Source organism: Triticum dicoccoides, chromosome 3A (genome assembly GCF_002162155.2).
Source record: "Triticum dicoccoides isolate Atlit2015 ecotype Zavitan chromosome 3A, WEW_v2.0, whole genome shotgun sequence".
NCBI lineage: Eukaryota > Viridiplantae > Streptophyta > Magnoliopsida > Poales > Poaceae > Triticum > Triticum dicoccoides.
The window spans coordinates 14191543-14205989 of record NC_041384.1 but is presented as its reverse complement, the minus strand read 5'-3'; the positions used below and the strand labels follow the sequence as shown (position 1 = coordinate 14205989).

The window sequence follows — 14447 nt, the reverse complement described above, 5'->3', positions numbered from 1 at the left end:
ATCGATGTTCCGTCGATGCGCTGCAATTTTTTCAGAATTTTTTGAGCATTTAAAAAAATGATTTTCGCCCTAGGCCTGGGAGCACTAGATACTTTCCCAATACCGAGAAAAGGTCTTCATGAACAAATTTTCTTTTAGACAAACTTTGTAAATGTTTGTGACCAACAGGGATACATAATTCTGTCAGTAGACCATCCAAATAGCAATAGGGGTAACATAAATTTCAGATAGATTGTATATATTGATATTGATAGCACATGTGGCTGTCGGGCCTTTTGTACCACTATTTTGTCAAGTCATTAAAATAAATAAATACATGATCAAAGGAAATATACCTATATATTTTGTAAATGATCAAAAGTAGTACCAGGAAGAGCCAACGACATCCATGGAATCATACCAGGAACAATACTCGATTCAAGACTAGCCAAACATAAATTTTGCTAAACATAATATATTGACAAAGCTAAGATAAGATACAAAGACAACCGCTAAGCAAAGAGCAAAATCTAGTTTCAGCAGTGCTAACATACACAGTTAACAAAAAAACAAACATTTTGTTCACAGATCCAGGTTAGGTACAACACATATTTTGCCATTCAAACATATGAACGAAGTTAAGACAAGATACAAAGGCAGCTACTAAGACCTAGTCCAAATCTAGTTGCAGCAGTGCTCAACCGACCAGGTGTGTTACACAGTTTATAAAAGAAACCATTATGCTCAAATACAGGCTGAGGCTGCAACACACGATGCAAGATTTACACCTTAAGCACAATGACAACACGAGATATAGCCTAGCAGCTAGAGCTTCAACATTGCTAGAGCATCAACACCTCAAAGCTTTCGCCGAAGCAAAAAGGATCAATCACCGTCCTGATGTAGGACCTGCAAAAAAATAAAAGATTAATAACTGATGTATCAACAGTTTCACGGCATCTTATGTTTGCATCCAATCAACCTATGGCAAATCCCTCATCCCAGATACATCGAATGGAATAAGGGTGACATCACCAGAAGCACAAGATGAGCGCATGGGGCAGAGACAGCAAAAGTAATGGCAACCATGTGCTGCGCTCAGCGCCTAGATCCAAGCAGAAACGAATCTGGTGCAAATCTACTATGAAAAATCATGTGGCCACAAGTAGGAGGACAGGATAAATGCATCCATGGTGAGATCTACGAGCCCCGCCACAAATGGAGACCAGTCCTGTAGAACAGACGACAGGGAGGGAATGGATGAAGACAAGGCAACAGTGACACCACGGCCGAAAAGTAAGGGAATAAAGGTGCGTGCAAAGTACATAAGCCCAACCTGAATTTTTTATGCATTAACTTGGGAGAAAAACAAAATACCAAGACTTTACAAATCTTGGCTTCAAATAAAACTCTAGAAAATACAAAAGTCTCCTCGAATCATAGTAGCAAATACCCAATAAAACCAAGCTCCTGGAGAGATCTGGAGAGGAAGAAATAGCTTCCATTCAGATCTGGACTGTGGAGCATTTTCAAGATTTGCAGCAGCTAGCGTTCAATAGGCAGCAGATAAAACTAAGTGACAGTAGATCAAGATGCAGAGCTCCCTTCAATCCAAACAGCGGTCAGCCAGGGATCGAAGCGGCTCCTCGGTCATGCAAACCACAAGCCTATCTCCTCGTTTTCAATGGAGATAGGATAGTGGGAACCATGAACAAGCAGCTGCACAAACCCTTCGGTAGACCCTTCATTGGAATGATAGGAGCTCCACCTCAAAACCAAATCCAAAACAAACCACACAGATCAAAGAAAACCAAGCAAAACAAGATATGTGCTGTGGTTCACAAGCGGAAACCAAGAACAAAGAGCACGACCATCCATGGAGGATATGCTGGCAAGAACTTGGTAGACAATAGGCCACATCTATGGGGCTAGAAGAGATGGAACGGAAACTACATCTACATCTAGCAACGAGGAGGAGGAGAAAGAAAGAAACTATTCTGTGGCGCTGTTGATGTGTGGGAGGGATGAAGACCGGGGGTGAATTTATAGAGGGGTAAGAAGGGGGGAGGGGCTCTCTGGAAGGTGTCATTGAAAGGAAAATATTGACTGCCATTTACGACCTTTGTTAATTGCCTCTCTCACCCGTTTCTTTCTATTTTATGTGGTGTAGGGCCGGACAGCTTCCTAGTGTCTTTCTCTCTCTATAGCTGGAAAAATATATGGTATTCCAATCCAATTAATTAATATATTTATGTGTGTATGGCAAGGAATGGTCCTGAGGAGATGTCGATTGATTTCCTGCCGAAGTAGCCATCGACTGCCTGCTCGTTTCCATGTGTACCCACCAGCACCAGCACCAGCACCAGCCCTGCCCTCCGGTCCACGGTATCCACCCATTTTTTTCAAAGTTCGAACGAGACGTAAATGCACGGCAAATAATAAATTAAATAGTTCGAAATCTACGCAACTAAATGAGTACCCTTTTTTTGCTTTCTTTTAGGTATTTTTTTTCTTTTGACTTATTCATAATCTGCGATGTCGATACAAATAACATGGAAATTTATAAAAATTACAATGATATATGTACACCACGTAGTGACAACTACAAATAATAGGGTGAACTATAATCATGGCACAAAATTTATCCCTCCCTCACCGGCGCAGGGCAAACCTTATTATACTGGTCAGTTGGAGAAGTCGTCGTGTTAAGGTCTCACAGGACCAACACACCATAAAAGTAAGCATTGTCCATAAAGAAAAGTATAGATCAAAAGGAGAGTTTATGCGGGATTTATCTCGTGGGCACTAGCAATAGAATCCCGTTTAGTTTCCTTTTCGTCTTCCCATTCAAACTTCCACGGGCTCCTCTGTAACAAGTAGTGATCAAATCGAGGGCTTGTGTTGAGAACTTCCAATGTTTTTTTTTACAAAAATTACGAATGAGAAGTTGCATTTTAAACTTTTTTCCTGTCTTGTTGGCATCTACTCCTTTCGTCCCAAAATTTGTATCTTAGATTTGTCTAGATACGGATGTACCAGGTTGTACAACAAGTATGACCAAGGCGACATTGTAAGGCTATGTAATCGTCGAAGAGGGCTTTACACATGTCATGCTTAGGGAAGCTCCGGTGCTAAGGTCTAGTAGGACCAATACCTAGGACAAAAAATCCGTCGTCGTAGAAGCCTTATGTAGATTAAAAAACGCAAAGCCAAAGAATCCCCCGGAGAAGTGGACATGTTAAGGCCTTACGGGACCAACACACCAGAACAGTAAGCATCGTCCATAAAGAAAAGAATAGATCAAAATAATGAAATATGTAAACAAGTGAACAAAGACGATGAATGGCCAAATTCAGATGGGTCCGCTAGAGATGAAAGAGGTGTGGATCCAAATGGATCCACCGAAACTAGCACCGATCTAATCCTGGGATATTCATCAGAGACACGCCTTCACAGGCCTCCGATGAAGTTAGACGCAACACACAAACAGGGGATGGGCGGCAAGGACACTATTCCATTTAGGGAGCCGCCGCCTCCTCACCGCCCTCAAACGGGACAAAACTCTAAGCGAACTCAACACCCTAACTAAAAATGGAGCAGGATCACACTCGCTAGGGATGGGGTCCACCATGCCCCCATGACCCCAAGACCACGGGAGATGAGATGACGTCAACGGGAGTCAAGGAAAACCCTAGTCGCCTTGTTCGCTCGATAGGCGCTAGACAAAGGGGTAAGGCAGGTAATTGAGGTTCTTGTTTAGAGGTGTGTCACCTAGATCCACGCAAGCATCGACATTCTAATATTGCGAGGTTCTTCCTTGCTAACAATAACGAAACCTTATATCCCCCCATTCAGGAGTTAAAGAACCGAAGGGACACGAAGCGTCGCTCAGTTTTGTAACATTGTATAGCCATAAACATGGGATTGTAAACTTCCTCATCACGTATTAGTCATTAACCGGATGAGTTAGTTAATTCATTTAGCCATTTTAGGATCGAATGATAATACCTATTTATTGGTCATTTCTTCTTCCTTTTTGTGAATAAAGATGTGGAATTATATCCAAACAAACTCAATATCCAATACAAGTTGTAAGTGTGTCGCCGCGGCTCCATCGTCGAAGAGGGCTTGATATTGTGTCGTGCTTAGGGAAGCTCTGGTGCTAAGGTCTAGTTGGACCAATACCCTGGACAAAAATCCGTCATTGCAGAAGCCTTATGTAGATCAAAAAACCCAAAGGCAAAGAATCCCTTAAACAAGCCTTCGGCCAACATCGTAGCGTTGGCGGAGTGAGCACCGATGCGACGGAGAGGGGCACGAAGTAGCACAGAGCAATTTTTCACATCAGAGTTGTGCTCAAGGGGAGAAAAGGAGGACATAGCCGCATCGCTTCCGCAAGAACAACTATGAGAACATCACACTGATCCCCAAGGGTTGATCTTCCACTGTTGAAGTCGTTGGCTGCCCGTAAAACCACCACCACAAAGAGCATAAAGAAGAAGAAGACCATGACCTAAATACTTACAGCAAGACACACCGAGCACCCGCCCAGATCTGAAGGACCCAAGAGGGCGTAGATACCGCCTCCCAGGTCCAACACCAATAGTTGAAAAAAGCATTGTTTTAGTGAGTGATCTAGAGGAAGCTTATTTGCCAACACCATCGCAACCGCCGAAGCCATGGAGAGCCAAAGACCTAACGAAGACACTACATTACTAAACACATGGGAAACAAAGTCTTGGGGTCCCTTGATAACTCACAAGTATAGGGGATCAGTTGTAGCCTCTTTCGATAAGTAAGAGTGTCGAACCCAACGAGGAGCTAAAGGTAGAACAAATATTCCTCAAGTTCCAGCGACCATCGATACAACTCTACGCATGCTTTACGTTCGCTTTACCTATAACAAGTATGAAACTATAAGTACTTTGAAGTTTTGTAGGATAGGTTTGCAAGATAATAAAGAGCACGTAAATAAAATCTAGGGGTTGTTTAGATAAAGAAAAAACTAAATTAGTTTTAGTAGAGAGCTTTTTGTTACGCAAGAAAGTTATTTGTCCCTAGGCAATCGATAACTAGAGCGGTAATCATTATTGCAATTTTATATGAGGGAGAGGGGTAAGCTAACATAGTTTCTCTTCTTGGATCATATGCACTTATGATTGGAACTCTAGCAAGCATCCGCAACTACTAAAGATCATTAAGGTAAAACCTAACCATAGCATTAAAATATCGAGTCCTCTTTATTCCCATACGTCATAACCCACTTATCTGTGTTTGTGTTTCTACCACTCACGCAAGGCAGACAATAAGAAAACCATGAACATATTGCAAACCCTACAGCGGGGATCCCTCACGCTTGTGCGACACAGAGGGCACCATAGGATAGCACCAATAATAAAGCATGCAACTAAAACCAATCACGATCATCAATTAACCCATAGGACAAACGGATCTACTCAAACATCATAGGATAGCCATACATCATTGGGAAATAATATATCATTGGATCTCTCACTCTGTTTCCTTCTGTTTATGCGCTCTCTGTTTCTAGCCTTTCACCATTTCTTAAATTCCTGGAGATCCGTAACTCCGATTGGACTGAAATTTTAACATAATTTTTATCCGGATATTAGCTTTCTTGCGCTAGAAGAAGGGCACCAACCGCCTTACGGGGAGGCCACAAGGGCCCAGGACGCGCACCTCACCCTTGTGGGCCCCTCGGGCATCGTCTCACATTGATTTCACTTTCCAAAATTCACATATATATTCCAAAAAATCTCCGTAAGTTTTTTATCCCGTTTGGACTCCGTTTGATATGAATTTTCCGCGAAACAAAAAACATGCAACAAACAGGAACTGACACTAGGCACTGGATCAATAGTTTAGTCCCAAAAATAGTATAAGAAGTTGCCAAAAGTATATGAAAGTCGTAGAATATAGACATGAAACAATAAAAGATTATAGATACGATGGAGACGTATCAACATATCCAAGCTTAATTCATGCTCGTCATTGAGTAGGTAAATGATAAAAAAAGATAATTTTTGATGTGAAATGATACCTAGCATAATTTTGATCATGTAATCTAATCATGGCATGAATATTAAGACACGAGTGATTCAAAGCAATAGTCTATCATTTGACATAAAGACAACAATACTTCAAGCATACTAATAAAGCCATCATGTGTTTCTCAAAATAACATGGCCAAAGAAAGTTATCCCTGCAAAATCATATAGTCTGGCTATGCTTCATCTTCATCACACAAAGTATTTCATCATGCGCAACCCCGATGACAAGCCAAGCAATTGTTTCATACTTTTAACGTTCTCAAGCCTTTTCAACTTTCACGCAATACATGAGCGTGAGCCATAGATATAGCACTATAGGTGGAATAGAATATGATGGTGGAGGTTGTGTGATACGTTTCCAACATATCTATAATTTTGGATTGTTCCATGCTGTTATATTATTAATCATGGATGTTTTATAATCATTTTATATCATTTTTTGGTACTAACCTATTGACATAGTGCCAAGTGCCAGTTGTTGTTTTCTGCATTTTTTACATCGCAGGAAATCAATACCAAAAGGAGTCCAAATGCAACGAAACTTTACGGAGATTTTTTTAGACGAGAAGACACCTAATGGGCCATGTCTGCAGTTGAATGAGCCATCGCGGAACAAACGCCGGGAAGATTCGAACACACGACTGCAGTCGAAAGTTGTCCGGAACCTGATGAAGAAATCAACTGGTGGCGGACAGACTTCGATGAGCAAGTCACTTATTTGGATGCCGTGCACAATGCCAAGAGCTTTGATAAGGTCGTCCGGCGAGACGGGAGGCCGGTCGCCGTTGATGGTTACCATCAACACTTTGCCGGCAAACTGGTCGTCAAGCGTCGCCATGCCACTGTTGAGCGACAGCACGCAGCTACCGAAGGCAGGACAGACCTCAGGATCTCCGGCTCGGAGATCCGCATTGACCGGCGACATGATAGTGAGCTTGAGTACAGGGAGTACAGGAGGGGGGTTTGGGGGAACTGGAGTAGGGATCGAGATTCCAAAGGTGGGGGAAGGGTGGGAGATTGGGATGAAAAGGTAGCTTGAATTTCGAACACGCGCCAATATGCTCTCGGCGCGCAAGCGCGCGAAAACACCGGTGGCGCCCACATGTCGGCCTAAGAGTCCTTATTCTTTCTTTTTTGGAGAGCCCAACCTTTTTTGAGGATCTTTTGAGAGCCCGGCCCGAGAGTCATAATTGACATGTTTGGCATTGCGTTACTACTTGGCCCATATTCAATGACACCTCACTGGCCCAAACAAGTGTACATCATCAAAAAGACACTGAGCTCAAATTATATAACTTGAAAAAGGAGATACACTCTGAACACTGGAGAATGGTGATGCCCTCATTTAACCCACCAGTAGTTCGAGACAATAAACAGTTTGAAACAACGACATATACAACATTCAAAGACTGACTAGTGACTACTACTGACATAAACAGCAAGACATGATAGTTCATAAGAAGTCTTGCTACACCACCAAAACGCACCCATCTGCGGAGCTCAGACTCTCGTGATCCAGACGAGAATGACATTCTAAACAGAGCCAACTATTACATAGCAAGAGTGACATAGACGAGGATAACCAAATGACAAGGAATATGCATAACAAAAGAAAGAACTACACATCCAGAACAAGCAGTAAAGACAACAAAGTCATTCGAAGAGATGATCCAACACCATCATAATTTGCAGCCCCGCTTCAGCGACCAATGATCCGGAGACACTAGTACTCCACCCTTTCAAGGCAACAACCCAATTACCTATCAACCTGAAGGCTTGAACCACATCACTGCATGTCGTAATTGAGACATCCAAGGATCAAAGTTAATTCGGATGCCTTTGTCATTCTCACCTTCTTGTGGCTGCAGGATGTATCATTGACAATCAGGGGAGTTTGCTCCCGAACTTCTAGGGCTCTTTGTGTAGACACAGTTTTCCATAGCAAATAGAGCCTCTCTGCCATCAAGGTCCTTGCCAACGGTGATCTCCTGGTTAATCGGATAATTGAGTCCGAGAAACAGAGAGTGTGAACCAAGGCTGTTTACCTGCCTCGAACAAAAAAATCCCGAAGGCCCTAACAAGCTGGTATCCTTCTCATAGACGTAACAGCCACTGTTCGGATACTCACGTATTTCACGGTGCTTGTATACAGTGGGGTTTTTGTAATATAACTTTTCTGGCTCATGTGTCCGAATGATCATCAGTCTTTTGTCGTCGTCTGATCGAGCGAGGAACCAATTGTGCTTCTCTGTTTTTGACAAAGGCGGTGTGATTATAAAGGGCAGTAACTATGGGGACACTGCATCATATCAAAAAGGACAGGCATTGTTAATGTAAGATTAGCATTGTTCAAAGTATGAGTAGGATAATGCAAGAAAAAATATTGTTAATGTAAGATCAGCATTGTTAATGTAAGATCAGCATTGATATGTCCCTGTTGGAACTGAGAGGAAAATACAGGGAAATGTATACTGGGTTCGAAAATATAGAAGTGCCATGCATGGTTATACTCATATTATCTCGCAATCGATTCTTCACAGAAAACTACCATGTCATGCATGTTATGGAATCATGTTCTGTCCTCACAAACAAATTCTTCAAGGTAACTAACAGACCATGCATTGTTATATACTCGTATTCTGTGGGCAATTTTTTTGTGAGGATATTATTCTAGCCATTGATTGCTGAAGGGCGAATATAGGTATGTACACATGGTAAGCATTACAGGGTTTCGCTACTTCCAAATATAGAGTTCTCCATATGCACATTTACTTCCCTAATGTATGGTTAGATGAAACCAACAGTGTGGTGCATGTTTCTACATCATGAAAATGAGGAAACTAACATGGTCATTGATACCCACTCATATTTAGTAGTAGTATATATAGTACTATAAAATAAGGAGAATATCCATATATTCCTAGCCGTTTGATTATTCAGGGGTACAAATTGGCGGTAATGACATGATCACAATCGCATGAATTAACTCATTCCAAATATAGCTTATTTACGACGTCTCTAATACACTGTCATAGTTCTACTCAAATTCTGCTCAAACAGGGATATGCCAATCATCACAAAAAGTTCAAACAGTACATGGCATCATCGTTAACATGAGACGGAAACAACTTACACGCGCCGTCCCAGCAATACGTGGTGCCATCTGCTTTGTCGATCGCGTAGATGATGCCATTGTGTTCAATAACATCACAGAAGTGTGTATCAGCTTTGACGATGATCCACTGCGAGCTGAGTTGTCTCCAGCTAAAGAAGGCACCGACGTAAAGATAGGCGAGTCCGCGGTCGAACAAGGCAATTAGCTTGAAGTCTGTGTAATTCGCACGTCGTGTGGGCACTTGGCAGATTACAATCTTCTGCAAAACAAGGTCCGTCCAACTGACGTGGTAATCTAGATGATTAGGACCGCGATGGTAAAACTCTATATGATCCAACGAAGGAAGGATAATCTCATGGTAGGTCTGGAAGTTCACGAGCACCAACTTTTTACCGTCTTCTCTGAAGGCAGCCATCCAGTGGGAGTTCATGCTGACCCAGTACATACCTGCCAAGAAGTTTCGGCCGATGGTGATAGGATCGAAATCGAGGGAAATGATGTACGGCGACCCACTACATACCTGCAAAGAAGTTTTGGCTAATGGAGATCGGATTGAAGTCGAGGGGCATCATGTACGCCTTCGTATCATGGTGAGCCAATCTCGCAAGACCAGATAGCAGCAAGCAGGGTGTCTTGAAAAGCTTTGGCCTCACTTCGAGGATGGCCGTGTGCATGCCCCTCGAGCATGCAGCCAGCCGCAGGGCGCTCAACATATCCATACACGAACAACAGAGGTCGAGGATGTCACTGGGAAGATTGCTCCAATCACGGCTCATATGGATCCTGTGCGGTTTGCGTTCGGCCATGGTGGAGTTTGGAAGGTGGGGTTTTGGGGGGCTTGATTTACGGGGGAGAAGGCTGTCAGTGCTGGAGCGGCTAGCGAGGGAATAGTGGTACTGGGGGAGGCAAGCGAGGCGAGGGTATGCGGGGGCACAGTGAGATAATGAAGAGTGACCTCAGGATCTCCGGTGATACGGAGATAGAGATGGAGTGGTGCTAGGGGAGAGGAAGACGAGGCGAGGCATGCTATACAGCGGCGGTGACAGTGACTGCACAATGCACAAGGTGAGGCTGACTTTGGTAACCCGGACACGCCGCATGGACTTGTCACCTCGGGCGCAGGGTCTTGTCACTTCACTGTGAGGACCGGATGAATAATAGTATTTTGACCATCAAGTGTACCACAGTTGTACTACTACTACTAGTAGAAGTAGTAGGAACATGAGTACACTCCCGTGCTAGCATGCCTCTGGGTTCACTTCACCCTCCAGCTATCATCCATATTGCGAGCAGAACCAAATTCTCGTGCATGCGGAAGCGCGAAGGACTTTTCTTTTTTGAGGATAACCGCATATTCCTTAACCGTAGTAGGAACATGAGTAGTACTCCCTCCGGTCCTCTTTTGTCTGCGCATAACTTTTTTCAGTATTTCTCTAAGACTAGCCACAATGGATAGTAACATACACATATTTCTAGACTATGTTACTAACTTCATAGTGAGTAGTAACTTAAGTGTGATAACATGCAAAGATTAATTTATTAGGTTATAGACTCATATTGCATTGGAACATGTGTTGTTACAGTAACTAGCTAAGTTACTACAACTACCTCTTCATTAACTCATCACCACATAAGAAAATTTGCTGAGTTGGGCTCGATGTTACTGCTGAAGTTACTCCCACTGTGGCTAGTCTAACTAGTCTGCGTATATACCCTTTTGCATGCGGCCATTTCCCTCCATGCCCGCATTCACAACATTAATTAGCGTACGCATGAGTAGCTGCTGCCCAACTCCAGCCAATAAACTGCAACATGCAAGTGGGCCACTCTGTGCGCGTGGGAGAGAGAAAAGGCAACCGAAGAGCCCGTCCAATCCATTGCATGCAGCAGTCAAACCACCACACCTCTCCTCATGCATGCGCATAACTTCTCCCATTTACTTCTCCATCGGGAACCGATTTTTCCTCAGCTTTTTCACTACTCCTTGATCTTCATTTGCATCCAAACCACACTACATTCACATTGTTTTAACCTCTTCACATCCTCCTAGAGTAATTCCGAAGCCCCTATAAATAATCATCTTCTTCAGTTAGATTAGCCATCTAATCCTAATTCTCCAAACCATAGCCCTCCGGTCCAGCGGTTCCAAATGGCGAAAGAGATCGAGATGCAGGTTTTAACGTCCAACATGTCCTTGTCGAAGGCTCGTTGAGCATAGTTGCCACAGTCACCGACCACCCAAGGGTTGTTCGGAAGTGGATCAACAATGTATCTAACTCCCTCCAAAAGGTGGAGATGAATGTCATCGGTCTCGACGCAGAGTGCACGGAGCGTGCCACTGGGAAGATCCAACGCGCTGCTGTCCTTCAGTTGTGCCTCGAAGATGATGTTTTGGTGTACCACATCATACACGCGCCCTCCACACCAGGTGAGCTTCACGATTTCTTGTCTCGAGAGGACATATACTTCTGTGGGGCAGCCATCGCAGGGGACAAACAGAAGTTGGAGTCATACAACCTTGATTTGAAAAGCATCCCTGACCTACAAACCAGAATAAAAATTCCTGTAGAAGATTGTGATAAACCGACACCATCCCTATTCGACGTAGCAAATTTTGTGCTAGGAACAAATCTTCAGAAGGGTGACGAGACGCTGGCATTAAGGTCGTCTGGAAGGGAGAATTATCCCTTGATGTACGAGCGGATAAAATATGCTGCCCTCGATGCCCGTGTGAGTTTCGAGATAGCTGCAAGGTCCAGAGAGCTTGTTGCGAAGCCGTCTCCCACGGAAAATGAGAAGAACAACAAGAAGAAGAAGATGTTGCACCAGCAGCAGGGCATTATGGATGGATGAACTATTTCCTCTCTTGTAAAAAATATATTCCCTCTCTATGTATATTGATATAGATGGACTATTTCGATGGTGTGCATGTCTTTGGAACAAGTAGTAGCGTGGGTCCGCTTGACTATAAGGAACTATTTATCCGCCTAGCTTTCTCTACTACTCCTTCTAGTGATCGGTATGCAATGCATGTGTCCGTAGACATGGAAGCTTGTCCATGGAAGTTCAACTACGGCGACCATCACGTTTCATCCACTGCCACTCGCGATTCCCACGACGCCGCTCCAACCCACGTCACCACATCACCCGACATGCACCTCACCCCTCTCATCCGCACCGCTCCTCTGCCTTTGTGTGCATAACATGTGGGCCACCTTAAATGCGGCGAGCATCAAGTTTCTACCACAGCCACACGCGATTCCCACGATGCCGCACGAACCCATGACACCAAACGTCCTGCACCATCGAATTTTCATCCAGCGGTTGTGACACATTTCGTCCCGGGCATCAATCCTCGGCTGGAGTACTTCTGTGCTATGATACATCCATTTTGCATCATGCTTTTATATCGATATTTATTGCATTATGGGCTGTTATTACACATTATGTCACAATACTTATGCCTATTCTCTCTTATTTTACAAGGTTTACATAAAGAGGGAGAATGACGACAGCTGGGATTCTGGGCTGGAAAAGGAGCAAATATTAGAGACCTATTCTGCACAGCTCCAAAAGTCCTGAAACTTCACGAAAGACGTTTTCAGAATATATAAAAAGTACTCAGCGGAAGAAGTTCACCAGGGGGGCCACACCCTGCCCATGAGGGTGGGGGCGCGCCCTACCCCTGGGCGCGCCCCCTACCTCGTGGCCCCCCTGGTGGCCCTCCGGTGGCCATCTTCTGCTATATGAAGTCTTTCGATGGGAAAAATAAGAAGCCATCTTCTCGGATGAAACTCCGCCGCCACAAGGTGGAACCTTGGCGGAACCAATCTAGGGCTCCAGCAGAGCTGTTCTGCCGGGGAAACTTCCCTCCCGGAGGGGGAAATCATCACCATCATCATCACCAACGCTCCTCTCATCGGGAGAGGGCAATCTCCATCAACATCTTCATCAGCACCATCTCCTCTCAAAACCCTAGTTCATCTCTTGTATCCAATTCTTGTCTCCAAGTCTGGGATTGGTGCTAGTAGCTAGGTTGCTAGTAGTGTTAATTACTCCTTGTAGTTGATGCTAGTTGGTTTATTTGGTGGAAGATCATATGTTCAGATCCTATATGCATATTAATACCCCTCTGATTATGAACATGAATATGCTTTCTGAGTAGTTACATTTGTTCCTGGGGATATGGGAGAAGTCTTGATATTAGTAGTCATGTGGATTTGGTATTCTTTCAATATTTTGATGAGATGTATGTTGTCTCTCCTCTAGTGGTGTTATGTGAACGTCGACTACATAATACTTCACCATTATTTGGGCCTAGAGGAAGGCATTGGGAAGTAATAAGTAGATGATGGGTTGCTAGAGTGATAGAAGCTTAAACCCTAGTTTATACGTTGCTTCGTAAGGGGCTGATTTGGATCCATATGTTTCATGCTATGGTTAGGTTTACCTTAATTCTTTTGTTGTAGTTGCGGATGCTTGCAATAGAGGTTAATCATAAGTGGGATGCTTGTCCAAGTAAGGACAGTACCCAAGCACCGGTCCACCCACATACCAGGTTATCAAAGTACTGAACGCGAATCATATGAGTGTGATGAAAACTAGCTTGACGATATTCCCATGTGTCCTCGGGAGCGCTTTTCTCTATATAAGAGTTTGTCCAGGCTTGTCCTTTTCTACAAAAGGATTGGGCCACCTTGCTGCACCTTATTTACTTTTGTTACTTGTTGCTCGTTACAAATTATCCTATCACAAAACTATTTGTTACCACTTATTTCAATACTTGTAGAGAATACCTTGCTGGAAACCGCTTATCATTTCCTTCTGCTCCTCGTTGGGTTCGACACTCTTACTTATCGAAAGGACTACGATAGATCCCCTATACTTGTGGGTCATCAAGACTCTTTTCTGGCACCGTTGCTGGGGAGTAAAGCGCCTTTGGTAGGTGGAATTTGGTAAGGAAAAATTTATATAGTGTGCTGAAATTTACTGTCACTTGTTACTATGGAAAGTAATCCTCTGAGGGGCTTGTTCGGGGTATCTTCACCCCGACTAGTAGAGCAAAGAGTTTCTCCTCAACCTACTAAACCTACTAAAAATGAAAATGTCTGCTTTGAAATTCCTTCGGGTATGATAGCAAAACTGCTAGCTAATCCCTTTTTAGGAGATGGAACAAAACATCCTGATGAGCATCTAATATATGTGGATGAAGTTTGTGGATTATTTAAGCTTGCAGGTGTACCCGGAGATGTTGTTAAGAAGAAGGTCTTCCCTTTATCTTT

General features: G+C 43.6%; 1 long non-coding RNA gene across 1 annotated transcript; it reads right to left on the bottom strand.

Annotated features, from left to right (window-relative positions):
- Positions 1 to 492: 492 nt before the first annotated feature.
- Positions 493 to 1981, bottom strand: LOC119266705. Its single transcript, XR_005132098.1, has 2 exons — positions 962 to 1981; positions 493 to 888 (listed from the first exon to the last, which is right to left on the bottom strand). It is a non-coding gene; the product is annotated as an uncharacterized LOC119266705 (long non-coding RNA).
- Positions 1982 to 14447: the final 12466 nt, after the last annotated feature.